Here is a 21,383-nt window from a genome sequence, read left to right on the forward strand (position 1 = left end):
CCTCACCTCTGGCGTGCCGTTCTGGGGCCCAAGACGAGTCTGGCCAGGCCCGGACGTGCCCCGACCGTGCCCGCTCCGTGCCCGGCACCCAGGCCGTCGGCTCTGGCTCCCCTTCCCTCCAGGGCCACTGCGGGGTCTGCAGCTGGGGGCCCTCGGCCGCCTGGCCTGCTGCCCACACCAGCAAAGCAGCGAGGGGGGACGGAGAACGCGGGCATCGGCCCGGCACCACGGAGCACTGCGGACGGACGTCCCCACTCGGATCAGCGCCAAGGCGGGAAGCTGCACTCTCCCTCCCTGCCCGGGTGCTGTCTCCAGGTGAGCACGGTGACTCCTCCTGTACCACGAGACTCACATTTAACACAGATTGCATCAGCGTGTAAGAGGGAGCCTGAATTGTCCCATTGTAAGAGAACCTGGAATGATTTTCAACACCCGGAAAATTGCTGCTTTTCAAGGTGCCGATTCCAGGGCAAGGCCAAGTGTCGGGAACTGCAGCTGGTCTCCGAGGTCGAAGGTCAGAGTCACCCAGCACTCCGCCTCGTCTCTCTAGATGGTTCGCCCGTGAGTAACAGACTCGCCAGATAACTTTTTGCCAGATGAGTTATCCCCGGCATCAAATCACAAAAATGTTCAGACCAACAGATCCTCCTGCATATCTTATTTGCCGATTTTATGCAAGTTTGAACTTGCATAAAAGTCTTTTTCATTTGGCAGAGCTCGGAGCCACACAACAATTGTTCACGCTGGGATCATTTCTAATAGTTCCGCCTGGAACTGAATGACGCACGCGAAGGGAGACGCGATCGTGTCGGAAGTCGCTTGCTATTAATACATGCTGAAATCCTTCCAAAGAAGAAGAATAGAGACCCGATTTCAAGCAAGGAAACGCACACATTTCACAAAGCGATTTTCACAAAAGTGGAAAGACTTGTGATTGTAGCCACAAAGAACGAGAGGAGACGGAACGAGACCCCGCGAGGGCTATTTGTGCTCAGTCTTCACTGACAAAGCTTGAGACTTTCCGAAGAAAGAGTTTCCTTCCCATTTACACAAATGACGCTGTTTCAAGCTCATCGGATTCAAGCCACTGTCACAGTCACTGTCACTGTCACTGTCGTCCCGGTGCTCATCGATCTGCTCGAGTGGGCACCAGTAACGTCTCCACTGTGAGACTTGCTGTGACTGTTTTTGGCATATTGAATACACCACGGGGAGCTTGCCAGGCTCTGCCGTGCGGGCGCGATACTCTCGGCAGCTTGCCGGGCTCTCCGAGAGGGGCGGAGGAACTGAACTTTAGAAATACGGGGTGCTTGGAGGGGTGCGTGAGCAGCGGTCACGGACCCTCGGCGGAACGCAGCCAGTCTGCTGACCTTGCACCTGCCCGTCACCTCCAGATTGGACCCAAATAGAAAATTCCATAAACAATCAACAAAAAAATACCCCATGGACACAGTTGCAAAACGCCACGAGTTACAGTATCCATATCCGGGCGGAACTGGGGGCACTGAGGATTGAGCCTTTTCCTCTCTCTTCCAATTCTTCTCTTAGGCACCGTGAGTAAAATGCTGGGAAGAACAGTCTGTCCCTCATCACACCCTCCGCGGGTCAGCCCCTCCCCGACCTCCCCCCCACCCCTCACCCCGCCGAGGTCTCTGGGCTCCCTCTCGCCCTGCCAGCCCAGGCCAACGCTTTAGACAGCAAAACTGGACAGACCTGCTGTAACTCCTCGCCGCTGCCTTTCTCTCTAGTGCGAGAGACAGGCTGTCCCCACTGCCCGCCCTCCGGCCGACGGAAGGGTTCCTTTCCTCTCAGAGCCCGGGGGGCCCGCTGTGCACATGGGCTGCGTTTCTCCAGCATGGAGCCCAGCTGTGAGGACGGCCGGGGCCGGGCTTTCTCTTGGGTCACTCACGGGTCAGATCCCGATTCTCAGGGACTCGGTCATTTCGAGAGACTGAACGCTGCTCGCACCCAGTGCCGTTCTGAGGCGGGGAGCGCTTGGCCCCTCAACCATAGTGACAGGTGCAGCCGAAGGCGCCAGATTTGGGCTGACTCGGGCTGGCTGGGAGTCATTTCCCCACAAACGCCCACCTGCCTGCTCCCGCCTCTCCCTGGCAAAGACGCTCAGACACCCCAGAGGGCGAGTCTCCAACGCTCCGCACAAACCCCGCCACCGTTTCCGGGTCTGGTCAGCAGCGGTCCTGTGGCGGGGCTGGAGCACTCGCCCCGTTCACTCCATACCCGCACTTGCAGGAAGAGCACTGTCACACGGTCACTCACCCCCAGCCACTCAGCTCACACCCTCCACAGACTCACCTCACTCCCTCCACAGACTGTCACCTCACTCCCTCCACAGACTGTCACCTCACTCCCTCCACAGACTGTCACCTCACTCCCTCCACAGACTGTCACCTCACACCCTCCGCAGACTCACCTCACTCCCTCCACAGACTGTCACCTCACACCCTCCACAGACTGTCACCTCACCCCCTCCACAGACTGTCACCTCACCCCCTCCACAGACTGTCACCTCACCCCCTCCGCAGACTGTCACCTCACACCCTCCGCAGACTCACCTCACTCCCTCCACAGACTGTCACCTCACACCCTCCACAGACTGTCACCTCACCCCCTCCACAGACTGTCACCTCACCCCCTCCACAGACTGTCACCTCACCCCCTCCACAGACTGTCACCTCACACCCTCCGCAGACTGTCACCTCACTCCCTCCACAGACTGTCACCTCACTCCCTCCACAGACTGTCACCTCACACCCTCCACAGACTGTCACCTCACTCCCTCCACAGACTGTCACCTCAGTCCCTCCACAGACTGTCACCTCACACCCTCCGCAGACTCACTTCACTCCCTCCACAGACTGTCACCTCACTCCCTCCACAGACTCACCTCACACCCTCCACAGACTGTTACCTCAGTCCCTCCACAGACTGTCACCTCACTCCCTCCACAGACTGTCACCTCACTCCCTCCACAGACTGTCTCCTCACCCCCTCCACAGACTGTCACCTCACTCCCTCCACAGACTATCACCTCACACCCTGCCCCGCCCTGGCTAAGCCTCAGTGACCCTTAATTCGGTGTCAACTTCCGTCTCCGGATGCGCTTCCTCACGTCTCTGCTCGCCACCCGTGCTGGCGACCTCTGGACCCGCCTCGAAGACACGTAGATCTTCGCTCCTTCTTCCCCTGGCCAGTCCTTGAGGTCTCCTGAGACCCGCCCACCTTACAGATGGGAAAACTGAGGCATGTGGCTGGAAAGTTGCCCTGAGTGCTCCCTCTCGGGTGGGAGCCCACCTGGGGCGCGTCCTGACTGTGGGCTCCGGCTCCAACTCTGAGGGGTTCGCGTCTCACACCCGCGACTTCCCGTCACCGTGTCGGCGTCGGGATTTATGACCCCATTTACTTCTCATTAATCCCGTTCTCTGGGAGAAGTGCCTGTTCAGAGTCATTAGCCGGCTCCGCCGGTCCCCAGCGACGCTGTCAATGAATCCATTAAAAAGGGTTTTCTGGGTGCTCCCACTAATCTGCACTGATTAGTGTCTAATTAGTGCGTGCTGTCGAACTCCCCGGCCGGGCAGTGCGGCGCGGGGCGGCGGCCGGGGTGATTTACATATCATCAGAGAGGATTACAGGGACCCCCGGACAAATTAATGGCGGCAATAAAGGCCCGCGCCGTTGTTCTCACACCTCAGCCGCCCCATATTTCAGAGTGAAGCCTTGGAAGGAGCCGGCTGGCAGGCGTGCGCGCGCCAGCTTGCAGGAGCCAATTTCCAAGAATCTTGCGCGCGTGCTAATAAAACCATTATTAAATCATTTACACCCGGGTCATGTGCCAACCCCGAAGACTGTTCCGAGAGCACAGACGAGCACAGTGCTCCGGGCCCGGCTGCGAGGGGGCTCCGCTAACGGCCATCAATCACACCAGGGGAAATCCCCTAAAGGAGCAGAGGCTGGACGTGAGGGACGAGCCTGGAGGCACCAGCCCGCGGGCCGCCCCGGGCCGGGCTGCGGGCTGGCTTGTCGAGGCCGGAGTCTCAGGAAACAGGCCACGGGGCGTTGGTCACCTGGGCGGGATTCTGCTTTTGCGCCTGCCTGCATCCGCGCACTCACGGCCTGTCAGTGAGCTCGAGTCGGTCACACCTGTCCACGCACGCTGCTCTGGGTGGCCACTGGCCACGGCCCGCAGCCCCGGCCACAGCACTGTCCACGCTGACCGTGGCCACCCAAGAGCCGGAGCCCGTGAGCGGCTCTGGGGTCAGCGCAGAGACAGACCCCCACCCCAGGAAGGCCAGAACGGCTGCCTCGGAACTCGCCCTCAGCAGAGGGGCCAGAGAGACAGTCCGGGGGGCTGCATGCAGCGGACCCTGCTCGGTCCCTGCCATCACCGGGACCCTGAGCACTGCCGGAGTGGTCCCCGAGCACCCCGGGGTGTGATCCCAAGGCCACAGCAAGAGCACAGGGCGAGGTGCCGGCTCACAAACGGGACGTTACCTTGCGGGACTGGGTTTGCCTGTTGCTTCTCTCTCTGCTTTTGGGCTTGGGGGTCACACCCTGCAGTGCTCAGGGGTCACTCCTGGCATGCTCAGGGGACCACCCGGGGGACTGGGTCCGAGGCCTTGGCGCACCCTGTGCTCAGGGAGACGGTCTGGCTCACGCCAGCAGAGGCGGCCGGAGGCGGCCGGCGGGAGGCCTTGGCACCCAGCAGGGGGAGCTGGGGCCCGCGGCCTGAACACCCCCACCTCGCCCGGGGTCAGCGGCAGTTGCCCAGCTGGTGACGTCTCAGACTTCCCAGGGCTGCTCTGACTCTTCCCCCACCCAGGAAGGGTGCAGGAAACTAAGGGCCACAGCCGTCCCCGGAGCCCCAGGCTGAGTGCCCGTCTGCTCTCTGAAGGCCCTGGGGCCCCAGCAGAGAGAGAGGCAGCGCCCACGCCTGGCCGTCCGCAGCCCCCGGGGGTGCCCCCACTGGGGTACATGACGCCCGAGGCCGGCAGCTCCCAGAAGGCTCCACTCTCGCCCTCGCGCCCATGACACGGAGTGTCCGGGCTGCAGAGGGCCCTGGAGACCCCTCACCCGTGCGTGGCTGGTGCCAGACGCACCCGGACGCTCCTCCCCAGGTTCAGGTGCTCGCCACTCTGGAGACCCCCCGGCCCCCACGGCGCAGCAGGACCAAGGGGCCAGGCAGCCGGGGACTGACACGCGGGTGGAGAGCCCGCGGGACACGCAACGCGGAGACTGGAGGGAACGGAAACGCCGAGCTCTGGCCAGCAGCCCATGTCCGTGTCGGGCGTGGAGGGAGGCCGACCTGCCCCCTCCCAGGCGTCGGCGAGAGGCAGCCCGGGTGCGGGGAGACGCACACGGGGACCAGCGGGACCAGCCACCCCAAAGCTGTTCTCAGAAGGGGACTTTGAAACACAGGCGAGGTGGACGCGTGCGGCCCTCCCTCCGGCCCTCTGAGAGGGCCCAGGGGCTGCTGTGTGTGTGTGTGGGGGGGGGAGTTCCGTGGCCCTGGGGTCCAGGCGTGTCCATCTCCCCAGGCCCCTCGACCTGCCTGGCTGACGTCTCTACAAACTGCGCAGGGGTGGAGCAGGACGGTCCTGGCCCAGTGCTGTCTCCGCCCTGCATGGCCCGAGCGTCCTGCGTGGGCGCCTGCGGGGGCAGGGGGGGTGAAGGGGGGCGGCAGCGGCCTCGGGAGCTGGCTGGCCGCCAGGCGCGCTGGCCTCTGGGCTCCAGGGCCTCTGCTGCGGCCGCCAGCCTTACCTGCCCGGAGTCACTCAGCACCGCTTGATGGATGCGTTTGGGGACGGATTTGTAAGCAGAAGTCAGCAGCCCAGCGCTGGGCTGGCAAGAAAGATGAGCAGCACGGAGAGAGCAGACTGGGGGAGAAGGCCGCGGCCCAGCAGGAGGTCAGCGAGAACAACAGCAACACACGGAGACCCGGAGACACCGAGCCCAACCCCCGGCGGGAGACCCAGAACTCAGACCCAAGAGCCCCCTGCCCCCGCCCCCCAGCCTCACCTTGCCCGGCACCCCGCACCCCCACCTGCGGCCGGAGCCTGTCCACAGCCTGGCTTTCGTCTGTCGTTTAAACGTCTGAGCAGTCTGAGGGGCCCACAAGGGCCCGAGGCCCTGACACATGCGGCCCCCACAGGCCGGGTCCTGTCCCCGCCCAGCCCAGAGGGTCATTCCCGTCACCTTCCCGGCCGGCCGCCTCCGCCGTGAATTAAAATATCGATTTTTGTTTTCCGAGCTTGCCAGCTCCCATCGCGAGTCGGCGGCGGGGGCTGGGCTGAGGCAGGCACCGGGAGAGCACTGGGGGCCGGCCCAAGGGCAGGCAGACACGTGTGGGCAGTCCCCCGAAACTCGGCCGCCAGAGCAGCGTTCTCCTCCCGTTCGCCAGAAACTTCCAGCCGGAGAGTTTCTACTCGCAACGGCACAATGACGCCAATAAGAGCTTAACGGCACTTTGTGCTTAGCCGAATACCGGCCAGAGGGAAATCGCTTCCACGCAAAGCTGTAACCAAACGGGGGCTGAGCCCACGCGGACGGCAGGGGCCTGCTGGCTCCCGCCCAGACTCGGCTTTGTAGCAGAGAGAAGGAGAACTGTGGACTCTCAGCGTCGCGAGGCTGCTGGTGCGTTCTAGACCATTCTGAACTCCCAGTGCCTGTCAGCTTTCTTGGTTGCCGGGTCGCCAATTTCTACCGTGTTGCTGAGGGGAGAGTTGCTGCCCGGAAATTGGGGTCCCTCTTCTTTATTTTACGGGCGTTTGTGAAGTCGCTACTAGCTACTGAACACAGAACAATACACTTGTCAGTTCACAAGATTAACCTATAAAAGGTGAAAAACCTCCGAGAGAAAATAGACTCGTCCCTTTGTAAACAGCCGGGGCGGCCTCCTGCCTCGGGCGCACGGGCGCGAGTTTAAATGCAAATGTCAGTCGTGGAGAATGGGTGTTGATTAACCGAGCGACTCCCCCTGCTCCGCCGCCCGCCCCGTGCTCCGGCTTCAAACTCGAGAGGCAGGAATTAATGTTTATTGACAGAAATAGCAAAGCTTTTTGAAGTATTTCTGGATTTGGGGGAAAAAAAAAGAAACAACTTACTTTAGACTCGCTTCCTCCTGGTTATGATTCATTCCCCAAGCCCCCGGAGCAGAAGTCTCCTCCTGCTGTTCTCCCCGGGCCCGGGTGGGCCAGCTGGTGGGCAGCCCCGGGTCCACGCACAGGCCAGGCTGGAGTCCAGAGGGCCACGCCGAGCGTAAGTGGACCCAGGTGAGCGCTGGCCGCTGGGGGCGGGGAGGGGGGGGCAGGCTCAGACCAAAGGCCCGTGAGAGGGACCGAGCCACCATCACCGTCGGCCCGGACAGGTCACCCTGACGTCCCCCAGGAGTGGAACACGCCGAGAGGCTGCAAGCGTCTCAGAGACTCGCCGGGAGCCCCCGGCCCGGCTGTGCCCCCCCCCCGCCGGGACATCAAACACGTCTTACCTGAGCTGTAAGGTGAGGCCCACTCGCAGTGTGAAGAATTCACACGCAACAGACGGGGCCGGGGCTAAATCCCGGTGACCACGCTGGCTCCCGCCCTCGCCCCCCACGTCCCGGGCTGCACCCACCCGAGAGGCCAGCCCCGCGGCCACTGCGTGGCACTCGCCCTACGCGGGGTCCGAGGCTGACTGGGGCTGAGGGGACGTCGAGGGGGAGTGAGGGGCTTGGGGGCCTCAGGGAAGGACCCCGTCTCTCTCAGGCCTTCGCCGTGACCCTTCCTCTCTCACACTTCATCCTGCAGGGCCGGGGTGCTCCCAAGCAGTGCTCAGGGCCTGGATCCGCTCCCAGGGCCTCTCTGCCAGCTGGTGTCAAGTGGGGCCCTGGGGGCAGTGCTGCCCGTGCCTGGGGTTCCGGGACCCCCAGAGAAGTCACCAGGACCCCCGAGAGCCACTCCAGCAAGGCTCAAGGCCCTTTGCGTAAAACCCAGGTTGGCTGGTGCAAAGCCTTGGCCCTGCCCGTCTCACTCCCCCCTTCTCTGCCAGCCGAGTGCTGAAGTTCCCCATATTCATGCAGACACCCCCCCCCCCGCAGCGCCTGGGCTGGGCTCGGACACGGGGTCCCCTGTACTAGGCCGCTGCTGCCCCCTGGCCTCGGCCCCGGGCCCTGGACAGGTCCCCCGGCTTTCCAGGGAAGCGGGAGTGTGAGCGCGTGTGCAGGGGCGAGGGCCCGGGGGTGGGGGCTGTGGGGTGGGCTCGCGCCCGCCGGCCTAGCTCCCTGGCTCACGGAGTCATGACTGCCCCGACCCAGCGCCCAGCCCCCCTGCCTTCAGCGCAGTCCCAGAAGAACCTTCTGGAACAACGGGTTTGCGTCCAGCACCCGGCGCCCGATGACGCCGTTTCACTCCTTCCTTCCTTGCCTAAGTGTCATCACGGGCTCTTCTGTGTTTGATTTGACGCATCAGCCGTGACTTACGACGCCCGTGATGGGGTGGGGTGGTCCAGGGTGGACCCCCGTCCTTCACACTGTCTCGGCCGCACCCCAAACCCAACGGATATTTTTCCATCAGCTTTTTTCCCGCAGTGCAGGAGTAGTCTGATAGAGTTGGGGCGCGGGGTGGAGCGAGACCCCCCTCCCCGCCGTGTTCGCATGGGGGAGACGGTCCCTGCTCTCGCACCCGTCCGCAGCAGCCCAGGGACGGACCCGCGCGTCGTTATCAGTAAGACTCACTGCACGGCACTCCGGATGGGCTGGTGCCAGGTCCCCCTACCTGGAAACTCAAATGCTTGTGGGCCCCAGAGCCGGGAGAGGGGGTGTGATGTGACTGAGCAGACGCCCGTGGGGGAGGGGGGGGCGCTGCATCGCAAAAAGGAAACAGAAGCCGAAATAAGCCAACGGGCGTCCAGCCAGCCACAAAAGCTTCAGCACCAAGAAAAAAAAAAAGAAATTAAAACAAAAACATCACCCCAGTGAAAGACAGGCAACGGAGAGGAAACGTTTCAAGGGATGACGCCCAAAACACACGCGCCAAGGCGGGCACCGGACCACCCAACAAACAACAACCCAATTAAAAATCCTGGCCCCGGCTCAAGCCAGGCAGCTCCCCGGAGACACGTCCAGATGGCCGGGCGACACGGGCACCTCTTCCTCTCAGGGAACCGCAAGTCAGGGGCAAGACGAGCCCCCGGCCCAGTGCTGGGATGTCTCCCTGGGGAGACTCGAGGAACGAGCGGGCGAGGGTCTGAAGCAGCCCCCGCGCCCGGGGAAAGTGGCCACTCCGGAAAGAACACGGAGGTTTCTGGAAGGAGGAGGAGGAGGAGAATACGCGAAGAAACACACAGCACCCAGGGCCAGTCACTCAGCTGCCGGAACCTTCTCGAAACAGACGGGAAGACTCACTCGACAAGGTGCACGTTCCTGGCCGTGTGATCTCGCAGCGGCCAAGCTGTGGGGATCACGGTGATGGCGATGCTCGCTCCCAGCGGGGAGGACTCTGGCTCGGGGACACGGGACGCCGTCCAGGGGCGGCGCCAGGTGGAGTGAGTCCGAGGGAGAGAAACGCCACATGCGCTCACGTGAGTTGAGGAAGAGCAAAGGAGCGAACAGAGAAAAGTGAAAACCAAACCTTCGGGACAGGCCGAGGACCACTGGGCTCTGGGCCCCAGCTCGGCCCCGGGCGCAGCAGGGCTGGGCCGGGCCGGAGGAGAAGGAACGGCGACACGAGGGGTGACGTGGAGACCCCTTCTGGAGAGGCAGGTGCCCCCAAAGCATGCACAACCTTTCCCACGAACATTACGAGAAAAGGAAAGAATTGTGTCTCCTAGAGGGGGGTCGGGTGGGGGCAGATCTGGCAGCACCGCTGGGTGTCCAGGAGCCCCGCGGGCAGGGAGTGGCCAGTCCACCTGCCGCCCCGAGATGCCCCGGCCCTGAGCCAGCAGGAGCCTCGGCCATGGGGAGGGATTCGGGGCGGGACCAGCGTTGCTTTAATAGAAACGGAAAAACAGAAGTCAGGAACGGCAGCCGCACCTGGCTGCAGCCAGCCGCGTTGGCCACGTTGAACCCAGGGCCGCCGGAGGCCCTTTCCCAGGCTTGTTTCCAGGGCTGGGCAGATGCTGACGTGTGTCTGACCCCCTGGACTGGCCCAGGGGCCCGGACCCTCCCCTGTCGTCACATCGACCCGGCCCCTCCCACCGTTCCTGATATCTGCCAGTTTCCGGTTTTCGGGCCTTTAAGCCACTTAGAAATGAGCACACTGAGGAGACAAAGTCCAAGTCACTGCATTAAGGGCGCACGTGGTTAAAATTGGGTGCATGCTGCAAAGAAACTCGTCCTGTCGAAGTTCGTATCAGTCGACGACATCTCGGCAGCCCGAGCTGACCAGCTGTGTGACAAGCCTCAGCGTCCATTCTCTGCTTTGACTCTTGTTTTACGCATATAATTTTATGGAGAGTTAAAATATTAGCGAGGCAGATGATACATTTAATGTACTTGGTAATTGGAAACGATGAAGTTTATCTTTTAATTTTATGTTTTCTTTGGCACATTTTCTATCCATACTCTTTGGGTTTTCTTTTCTCTTTTCCATTTGTTCACTACAGGGTGTTTTGTCCTCTTTGGGGGAATATGGGCATTTATTACAGAAACTTGGTTCCTTTTCTCTCCGGGGAGCTGGGGGTCCTCCCCGGGCCTGGGGGTCCCTCCTGTCAGATCTCGCCAGGGGTTCGGAGCGGCCCGGGTCGCAGTGTGAGGGGCCAGGAACCGCCCCGCCCACAGCAGCTGTGCCCGCCTCTGGGCTGCCTGGCACGCTCGGGCCGGCCTGGGGTCAGCTTTGCGCCCGGTGCCCCGCGGTGCCCCCACAGGGCTTTCCCCTCACCGGCATGATGCAGGATCTGAACCGTTTTACCGGGACTCGGCCACGCCGGGTCGGGGCAGAGTGTCCCTGCCCACCGGCCGCCGCGCAGGCAAGTAGGTCACGCCTGAGGAGAAGAGCAAAGACACCGGGAGCATGAGAGCAAAGCCCAAGGGGCCGGGGCGGGACACGGCCAACCCGGGTTCGACCCCATACAGTCCCAGCACCGCCGGGAGTGACCCCTGAGCATCGCCGGGCGCGGCCCAGGAAGCAAGTATAATAATTAAATAAATCCGAAAAGCGCGAGGGACAAGCCCAGGCCACTCCCAGGCAGCTGCGTCTCTTCGGGGAGGCCTCGCTCCCAGCCCCTCGCACCCGGGACTCTCCTCTCTGGGTTATGGCGCCGGTGAGGCCCCGCCCAGAGCTCGGCCACTTCCTGCAGCCGGCACGGCCCCGGGGCGGCGTCTGGTCACCCTGGCACAGCTCTGACCCCGGCCAGGAGGAGCGAGCTCTGCCGGCCCCGGGCTCCCCCCGCCCAGCGGGACACGGCCCAGGCGGTGGCCCAGCGCCAGGTCCACGGACACGTCTCCTCCAAGTACTGCCCGAACTCAGGTCCGTCCTCACCCCTCCTCCACCCCAGCGTATGCAGGTGGATGCTCCCCTGCTGGAGCAACAGGGGTAACACTCACAGCAGAGCACTCAGTGGAGCACTCACAATGGAGCACCCAAGCTGAGCACTCACAGTGGAGCACCCACAGCAGAGCACTCACAGTGGAGCACCCACTGCAGAGCACCCATGGTGAAGCACTCAGGGCAAAAGCTGGTTGCCAGCACAACCCACTGGCTACACTGGACCAGTTCCTGTGCCCGCCCCCTCACCCCCACTACCGGCCCAAGGGATTTCTGCCGTCCCCCTGACCCACCTGGCTCTTCACGCCCCTCAGGGAGGCCCCTCAGTGCCGTGGCCCCCGAGCGCCCCTCACTTCACGTCCCTGCTGTTCTCCTCAGGGAGGGAGTCGCCCGGAGGGGTCTCGAGTCTCGTCCAGCACCAGGTGCCCTGGGTCCAGCCGGCCTCTGGGGCCTGACCAGGGCGTGGGGCAAACTGGGGGATTCATTCGGCTCCTTTTCAAAAGCTCTCTCAGCTCCGGTATTCCATCCCAGCTCCCGGGGACGCAATCTGAGGGGCCATTACTCTTCATTTAGGGTGTGAGGACTGTCAGGCTCGGGCTGAGCTCCATCCACACGACAGTCAGTGAAAGTTCCTTATGATTTATGGAACCTGCTTTGCCTGCGGGGTCCAATTCATCACCACAGCCACAAGCCGGGGGCGCAGGTGGGGCCGGGAGCGAGCAGGGCGCAGGGCTGGGGGCGAGTGGGGAGCAGGGCAGGGCTGGGGTGTGCGGGGTGCAGGGCTGGGGTGTGCGGGGTGCAGGGCTGGGGTGTGTGGGGTCTAGGGCTGAGGTGTGTGGGTGCAGGGCCAAGGCGTATGGGGTACAGGGCCAGGGCGTGTGGGGTCTAGGGCTGGGGTGTGCGGGGTGCAGGGTTGGGGAGTGCGGGCGCAGGACTGGGGCATATGGGGTGCAGGGCTGGGGGCACGTGGGTTGCAGGGCCGGGGCGTGTGGGTACAGGGCTGGGGGAGTGTGGGTGCAGGGCTGGGGCATGTGGGGTGCAGGGCCAGGGCGTGCAGGGTGCAGGGCTGAGGTGTGTGGGCACAGGGCTGAGGCATGTGGGTGCAGGGCTGGGGCATGTGGGGTGCAGGGCCAGGGCGTGCAGGGTGCAGGGCTGAGGTGTGTGGGCACAGGGCTGAGGCATGTGGGTGCAGGGCTGGGGCGTGCAGGGTGCAGGGCACAGGGCCGGGGTGTGTGGGTGCAGGGCGGGGTGTGTGGGGTGCAGGGCTGGGGGTGTGCAGGGTGCAGGGCTGGGGCGTGCGGGCGCAGGGCTGGGGCGTGCAGGGTGCAGGGCTGGGGCGTGCAGGGTGCAGGGCTGGGGCGTGCGGGCGCAGGGCGGAGCGTGTGGCGGGCTGGGCGCCCTCAGCTGAGGGAGCAGACGGGAACGTTTCCACGTGTGCTGCAGGCAGCGGCCCCGGCACAAGGCTCCTGAGCACAGGGACCCCAGCACAGACATCCCCAGATCTGCAGTGACGCGCCCGTGGGGGCGACGGAACCTTCCAGAACTGTGGGTGAGGCCACCAGGCACCGCCCACCCTGCCCTCTGCAGCCTGGAGCCGGGGAGCTTCTCTGGCCGGCCCTGGGGCTGCTCCTCCTCCCAGCTGCGGGGGGGGGGGGGGGGGCCTCAGGGCGGATGGTGGAGACCTGCCCGAGGCCGAGGCCATGTCCCCCAGGGGCCCAGGGCCCGCTTTGTCTGGTGCCACCAGGAGCCCGAGGGGGCGGCTGGGCCCTGAATCAGACTCCAGAAGCCCGGCAGCCCTCCGCAAGGCGGCGCCCGCCCAGGCCCTTCCTCCCGGGAGCCTGGGTTGTTCGCCATCGCTGGGGGCGCGTGACCCGGGGCTGGCGTGTCCCCGTGTCCGAGGCCGGCGTGCGGCCCTTTCCCGTTACCAACGAGCGTGTTGTTCTGTTCGGCGGCTCCCTGGGTCGCGGGGTCGCACACAGAGGAGATGTGAGACCCCCGGCCCGGCCCCCGCAGGCCCCAGAACCTCTCGGGGCGTCCAGGGTGCGCAGCTGGGCCCTCGCCATGCGGGAGGGGGACGGGGCCCCCAGGCTCAGCGGCAACCCTGGGTTCCCTCCGAGCGAGAGGACCCAGCACAGACACTGCAGGTTCCGGGGCTCCGGCCCCAGGGCCTTTGCCAGCCAAGCCCTCGCAGCCCAGGGGCCGGGGCACGACACAAGTTTGGACGTAAACGATCCTGTTTTAAAACCTCGTGCTTGAAAACGGCGAGTTTGGGGATCTAAGGACACCCTGAGAACAGACGCTCATCAGGCAGGATAAAGGGACGCCTCGAGCCGCACAATCAAACACGCACGTTTGCAAAGCATCCGTATTTATCTTGGCTCACACACGAGTGATATGAAAACTGGAGGCAGATAAGGAAAACATTTAACACTTTCCCGCTTGTTGGATCCTTTTCATCTCAACTTTACGCTTTTCTATATTTTCAAAAATTTCTACAATGAATGAACGTATGTTTGTAATCGGAAACAAGCGGAACGTCAGACCAAAGCTCCTTAATATTAGACGCCACGTGCCGACAGCTCGGCCAGGCGGTGGCACTGGGCTCGGCTCCCTCCCCGTGGACGCTCCCGCCTCTGACTCCCTGGGGGCCAAGGCCAGGGCTGGCCGCGGGCAGCGCCAGGGAGGCGAGTCCTCTGGTGGCCCGGGGAGCAGGTGGCAGTCTGGAACCAGCGCGTTCCTATACGGCTCCACGGAGGTGCTCGCGTGCACAGGAGGGGCCAGTGCCCGGGCACGGCCCCCGGCCCACCCGGGGCCCGTCACTGTGCCAGACCGCGCTGTTCATTGCCCGTCTGCTAAGAAAGGGGCCGATTCCGCAGCGCTGGGCTTTCCGGGGCAAACTCCGGGTAATTCTGTTCCTTCGCCGTCCGTGCGGGAGGGGCTGGTGGGCGACTCGCGGCTCCGGGCGTCTCTCGGCCACTGTCTCTCGGTCACCCGCGTGTGTGCCCTGCCCCTCGCCCTCACACTCATGCCCCAGACGGGGGAGGGGCGGGTCTGTTCTGTTCTAGCAGACGGGCAGACGGACAGACACCCTGGGCCTGGACGCCGCCCGCTGCCTCAGTCTACGCCTTGTCCTAAGGCTCCTTCCCATGAGCCATTTCCTACTTGTGAGCACGGAAAGTGCCCCAGGACCACCCCTGGCTTCCCGCCTCCCCCCGGGCTGCTTCCCCGAGCCCAGGGCTGTTCTCCCCGCACAGGCCTCGTGGACACCCCACGTCACCGCAAGGCCTCGCCCAGCCTCGGGGAAGCAACAGCACGACTCTCTGGCTGAGGTGTCCCGTCTCCCCGCCCTGAGGGTGTCCCCATGTGTGGCTTTCCCCGCTGAAGCGTCTCCCGAGGAAACGCCCCTCCCCCTCCAGCCCGGGACCCGTGCGGCAGTGCTGGGACGCTGACTGCTACCAGAGCCAGGGGTGCCGGGGGCTCCGTGCAGGGCAGGAGCCAGCACTTGAGCATCTTTCTCTGTGGCCGCGAGGAGAGCCACTTCCTGGGGCATCAGGAGACGACCCCTCCCCTCCTCGGAAGGCGAGGAGCGTCTCAGTGCTTCAGAGCACTGGACGGGAGCCCGAGGGGGAGGGGGAGCGCCACCTCCTCGTGCAGCTTCGTAACTGCCAATAAGCAAATACCTCCCCCCGCATGGGGTGGCCGGCCCCACCCTCCAGGGCCTGGGTCACCTCGCACACACACTGGGGAGCCACAGATGACACACACACGGACCGTGCGCCAGCACACGTGTGCAGGTGTGTGCGCACACGAGGCCCCGGACTTGCCCCCGCTGTACAGAGTTCTAGTCCTTTCTAGAGGCTGCCTTGGGTCGGCGCCGTCTCTGCAATGCAGTGTACCCCGCACACCCAGAGGACCCCCGCGCCCCATCCCACCGCAGCTGTGGGTAAACAGAGCCCAGGGTGTGTTTGGCTTATTTGGGGGCCACGCCGTGGCCTCAGGACCTACTCCTGGCTCTGTGCTCCGAGGTCACTCCTGGCGGGGCTCAGGGACCAGGGGGCTGCAGCGCCCCGCCCTCCCGGCTGGCTCCCCGAGACCCCGCATCACGCCTGGTCTTTCCCCGCTAGGAACAAACGGGCGGCGGCAGGCCCAGCCCAAGCCCCGCTCAGGGTGGACCTGGGCTGGCTGCAGGGCCCGGGCCACGGCGGCCAGTGCCTGGAGCTCTGCCCGCAGTGTGTGCCGAGAGGCAGGTGCCGACCACCCCCACCCCGCCCTGCCCCACGCGCGCCTCAGCCTCAGGCCTCCCCGGGCTGCGGGTCGGGCGCTCACGGCTCAGTTCCTGCTGCGGACACCAGCGTCCCCCCCCCCCAGCGCCCCCCGTCCCCCGAGTCCCTAGCGCCCGTCCCTCCCTCCGCGCTGCCGCCTCAGACAGAGCCCCGAGCACAGGCGGGGTGAGAGGGCGGGAAATCAGTCTCCGGGGCCACACTCCGCCCCGCCGTGACCCGGCGGCCACCCGAGTCCCGAGCCCGCTCAGCTCTCTCTCCTCCTGCTGGCACCCCCGGGCGCCCCCAGCCCAGCCCGCGGCCTCCAGGGCAGCCGAGAGCAGGTCCTGGACGCAGGCCGGGCCTCTGGGGACAGACGCGTCCCCCCCCCCGCCGCGCCACCAGGTACACAGCACAGAGCTGCTCTCGACTGGGCTTCGGCCACGCAATGTTTCACACCATGTTCCAACACCCTCCCCTCACCAGGGCACGTTCCCCACCAGGTCCTCAGTTTCCCTCCCGCCACCCCCCACCCTCACCCCAGGCTGCCTCTGTGGCAGACACTTTTCTTCTTGTTCTCCCCACCTCTCTCTCCCTCCCCCTCTCCCTCCCTCTCCCTCCCTCCCTCTCCCACTCTCTCTCCCTCTCCCTCTCTCTCTCCCTCTCCCTCCCCCTCTCCCTCTCTCTCCCTCTCTCTCTCCATCCCTCCCTCTCTCCCTGTCCCTCTCTCTCTCCTTTTCTCTCTCCCTCCCTCTCTCTCCCTCTCTCTCCCTCTCCCTCCCCCTCTCCCTCCCTCTCCTTCTCTCCCTCTCCCTCCCCCTCTCCCTCTCTCTCCCTCTCTCTATCTACACCTCTCTCTCCTTCTCTCTCCCCCTCTCTCTCCCTCCCTCTCTCTCCCCCTCTCTGTCCCTCTCTCTCTCCCTCTCTCTCCCTCTTTCTCTCTCCCTCCCTCTCTCTCCCTCTCTCTCTCCCTCCCTCTTTCTCTCTCTCCCCCACTCTCTCTCCCTCCCTCTCTCTCCCTCTCTCTCTCCTTCTCTCTCCCTCTCTTCCTCTCCCTCCCTCTCTCCCCCTCTCTCTCTCCTTCTCTCTCCCTCTTTCTCCCTCTCTCTCTCCCTCTCTCTCTTTCTCTCCCCCTCTCTCTCCCTCTCTCTCTCTTTCCCCCTCTCTCCCTCTCTCCCTCCCTCTCTCTCCCTCCCTCCCTCCCTCTCTCTCTCTCCCTCTCTCCCTCTCTCCCCCTCTCTCTCCCCCTCTCCCTCTCCCCCTCTCCCTCCCTCCCCCTTCCCCCTCTGGTTTGCAGTACTGTTACTGAAGGCTCCCATGTGTATCCCTTCACCTACTTTCAGCACTGAGAGATCATTTCCAACTGCCATTGTCTTAGTGGCCCTTTCTCTATCCTCACTGCCCTGTCCCCCTACCTGTGGCCAGTCCTCCTGGCCCTGTCTCCCTGCCCTTGGATGTTAGTCTCCTACCGTGTGTGTGTGTGTGTGTGTGTGTGTGTGTGTGTGTGTGTTTCCCCACATATGAGTGTGGTCGTCTGCGTCTGTCCCTCTCCTGACTCACCTCACTCAGGGACGCTCTCCGTGTCCGTCCACTTAGAGCGAATCTCGTGACCTCACTCTCCCTGGGACCACGCGGCTCTCATAGGGACCAGGTGGCACAGTGTCCGGGGAACGTAGTTATGGTGTGTAGGGCGTAGGGATGTGGACTGAGACATCCGACATGTAAGGGGGAGAATCTGGAGGAACGAAGGGCCGTTCCTCACCACGACACGTGACTCCAGCCTGGCTGCTTCCAGTGCGGGGCTGGCGTCCCGACCCCCCGGCCAGCCTGCCGGGAGACGCCCCCCGGCCAGCTGCCGCAGGAAGAGGGCCCGGGGCTGCTCGCACACGCTCGCTCTGCTTCGCCTTAACCCTGGTTTCATTTCTCGTCCGAGGCCCCCCGGGGAGTGACTGGTGTTTCGGGGAGGCGCGGGCAGGGCCGGAGAAAGCCCGTTCCCTCGGGAGCCACGCACCATTCCTCCAGGCAGCCAGTAACGACCTTTGGGACGCAGCATCAGTCTAAAGGCGGACGCTGCCGGCTCAGACGCAGGCTGTGTCCTGGGGGGGGGGGGACTGGCCGCGGCCTCAGGAGTGGACACTGGCTCTCAGGCGAGCGGCGGAGAGGGCGCACTCGTCTCTGGGGTCGCGGGGCCAGAGGCCTGGGGCGCTCTGGGGGGCCGGGACGGGGGCTTAGTCTCAGCCCCTGCCCGCTGCCCGTCCCAGCCGCGCCCTCTGTCCGAGGGTCCACCCGGCCCTCCTTGCCTGCCATCGCTGGAGACCCTCGAGGTGCCCCAGGGGCCAGAGCCCCGCCCCGCCCGCTGCTTGTCACGTGTCGGAGGCCCTCACGGTTCTGGGCGCTGACCTTAGCCGGGCCCAGGGAGGACGGGCGCCCTCAGGGTCCCGCCTCCTCCCTTCCTGCCTCCCTCCGCCCGTGGCCGGTGCCTCCTGGCCCCAAGGTGGCTGCTGCTCCCCAGCCAGCGAGTCTTCCCCAACCCCGGGACAAGCCAAGGAGGCAAAACGGCAACCAAGACGTCCGTGCCGCGGGTGGCCACTCTCCACCCACCAAGGACAAGAGCTGCCGCGGCTGGGGCGGACATTCTCTGCCCCGCTGTCCAGAGCAGGGGCATGGCCACACTGAGGCTGGGGTCCGAGCGGGGGGGCGGGGGCTGGGCAGCCGGGGCCAGCTGGGCTCGGAGTGGGTGGGGGAGGGCAGCAGCTGCCCGGCGGCCGTGAGGGAGCCCAGTGAGGCTGGCAAACCCCTGCATCTTCCTGGCGCTTCAGGAGGAAGGAGAGAGGCGGGACGGGGGGATAAAGAACAACACCAGCGGCACCCCAGCTGCCTTTCTCCTCACGGAAAGCAACTTGCAATGAAGATGGAGATACACGTTTTGTTTTGGGGGCGGGGGTCACACTGGCGATGCCCAGGGGTCACTCCTGGCTCTGCACTCAGGAATTACTCCTGGCGGTGCTTGGGGGACCATATGGGATGCCGGGGATCGAACCCGGGTCGGCTGCATGCAAGGTGAATGCCCTCCCCGCTGTGCTGTCGCTCCGGCCCCCAAAGGTTGTTTTTTAAGGAAATTTGGGGTCAAGTTCAATTCTGAAGTGCCAAGATGGGAGATAAGGTTTAGGGTCTCCCCAGGTGTGGGGAGGCGACTAAGGAGGAAATTCCTTTATGCTAATGTGGTGGTTTCGGGGGCCAGAGAGTCATGGGGCAGGAAAATGCTTGCACACGGCAACCAGGGCTCAGTCCAATACCCCGAGAGGGTCCTTCGAGCCCCACGGGAGTGACCCTTGAGCACAGAGACAGGAGCAAGCCCTGAACAGCTCGGAAATGAAAAAAAAGGAAAGAGAGAGGATAAAAATTTTAAAACTGTGCTTTATTGTTACCTCTTGAGTTTTCCTATCTGTCCAATAAAAACTGATCATTTAATGAGAAATCCTGTTATCAAACCATCTTAAGAAGCGTCTGAGGCCTCTGTTTCCAACTGGGTGGACACAACCATAAATTTGGCGAGTTTATCACTCTCCCCTTAGAGGGAGAACCGTAAAGACACGACCCGTGACGGGAGAAGGCAGCCCCCCGGCCGGCAAGGCGAAGGCCCCCACGCCCGCTTCCCGCCCAGGTGAGTGTAAATCAGCTGTGGGGTCCGGCCGGCCCGGTGGAGGCTCTGATTAGGCTCCTGAGGAAACGGCCCTCAGAGGCGTCCGGGAGTCCACAAACAGCCCTAAATCACGGAGGCGCTCGCAGTGATTCATGCCGGCAGTGATTTGAGGGGGAAACGGAGGGTGTGAGTCATGTGCGGGCGGGGGAGGCTCTAAATGAACAGGAAATCATCACGGCAGCCAGGAGTCATTTTCCCACCGGCTGAATCACAGTCACAAGCGGCTGTGCGGGACGGGGCCAGGCGGGGCCTCAGCCCCGAGGCGGCTCACAGGGGCTCGTCCTTCAACCGCGTCACCTGGTCTCCCAGCAAACACCCCGAACTGCACAAGGCGGGAGGTCCTCAGGGTCAGCAGAACAGGCGATGCTCAGAGCCGGGGCAGAACCGGAGTGGCCGTCCACGGAGAGGCGGGAGCAGCGGGGGACTCGGTGGCTTTTATCGACGACCTTACAAGGCCGGTGACAGGGTTTGTTTTTCCAGGAACAGCAATGCCAGAGGTTTCCGAGTACGATCCCAAACGTTTCCCAGAGGCAGAAACAGGAAATCTCAAGTAGAGCCTGTCTCAGCCCGGGCCCGGGGGCTTCTCTGCGGCAAGGCTGCCCCCGCCCCAGCCCTGGCACTGGGCTCGGCCTGGGTTGACCTGCCCTCACCCGCCCTGTCCCCGCTAAGCCAAATCCAGCACGCGGCTCTCCGGGGAACCGCTTCTCTCCGGCCGCCTTAGAAGCCTCCGGAGGCGAATCTATACCTTCTGAGCACTCCCCCGGGATCAATAACCCATTAGCCCTGGGACCCCTGCGGCCGGCACTCTGGACTCCGGGGAGGTGCCCTTGACTCCTGCGGGTGACTGAGGTGGGACCCACGGGCGGGCTGGGGGCAACACCACAGAGCGCACAGCGAGGGCAGCCCCCGCCGCCTCCCGGTCACCCCTCCCCTCTCGGAGGGCGGGAGGGGTCGGGCCGCAGCGCCTCAGGCCTTTCTCCCCTCCCTGTGAGGTGGGCGGCTTTAAACTCGGCGACGCTGACTTGAGTTTTAGGAGTTTTGACCTTTCCTGCCCATCTTCTGATTTTGTTATGAAAGTGTTTAATGAGAAATGTCTGTTTTGTAAAAATTGCATATTGCGGTAGATTAGCATCTTCTAGAAGCTTCTGGCCGGGAAAGACCCTCCCGGTCACTCAGATGCTGGGTCACGCAGCCCCGCTGACCAAACCGCCCACAGCTGCACCCATGACCCTCTGCACCCCAGAGAGGGCGTTGCTCTTGCTCACTCGGCCCAGCGGGGGACGCAGAGGAGGAAGGGCCACTCCCATGTGGCGCGAGCACCCAGTAGGGAGTGTCTGGGCGATTTGACAGCCCCAGGTGTCAGCCTCGAGTCTCACCCAGGCCCCCGGAAATCGTCCCCTGTGTTAGGGAGTCACCCTAACTGGCCCTGACTGGGCCGGGGGGGGGGGGAGCGGAGTGGGAAGGCGGCAGGTCGGGGATGCTGAGCTCTGTGTGATTGCCCACCCCTTAAGCCTAGACCCCATAAAATACGTGTGTGTTTGGCGGTGGGAGGGAGCAGCCACGGGTGCACCCGGAGCGGCTTCTCCACGCGCCCACCCTCCCCATCTCCCCATCCCAGGACCCTCCGCCCCACCCACACCACCTCCGCCCTCACAGCCCCTGCTCCCACCCCCCCACCAGCTCCCACCACATTGCCCCGCCCACCCTGCTCTCACAGCCTCTCCCTCTCCCCCCAGCCCCCTTCGGCGGTTCTGCCTGGAGCCCCCCCCACCCCCGCCACCCCCCTGCTTCGAGGCGTCACACTGGGCTGACTCTCAGCCCGCCTCTCGGGCCTCCGCTGCAGACGGAGGGTCCACGGCGGGGCTGACACCTCTGCCGGGAAGGCGGCTGCTCCGGGCAGAGGGAAGAAGCAGATCCCGGCCCCGAGCCTCCTCGCGGCAAGGAGAG

Source organism: Sorex araneus, chromosome 9 (assembly GCF_027595985.1).
Source record: "Sorex araneus isolate mSorAra2 chromosome 9, mSorAra2.pri, whole genome shotgun sequence".
NCBI classification, from domain to species: domain Eukaryota; kingdom Metazoa; phylum Chordata; class Mammalia; order Eulipotyphla; family Soricidae; genus Sorex; species Sorex araneus.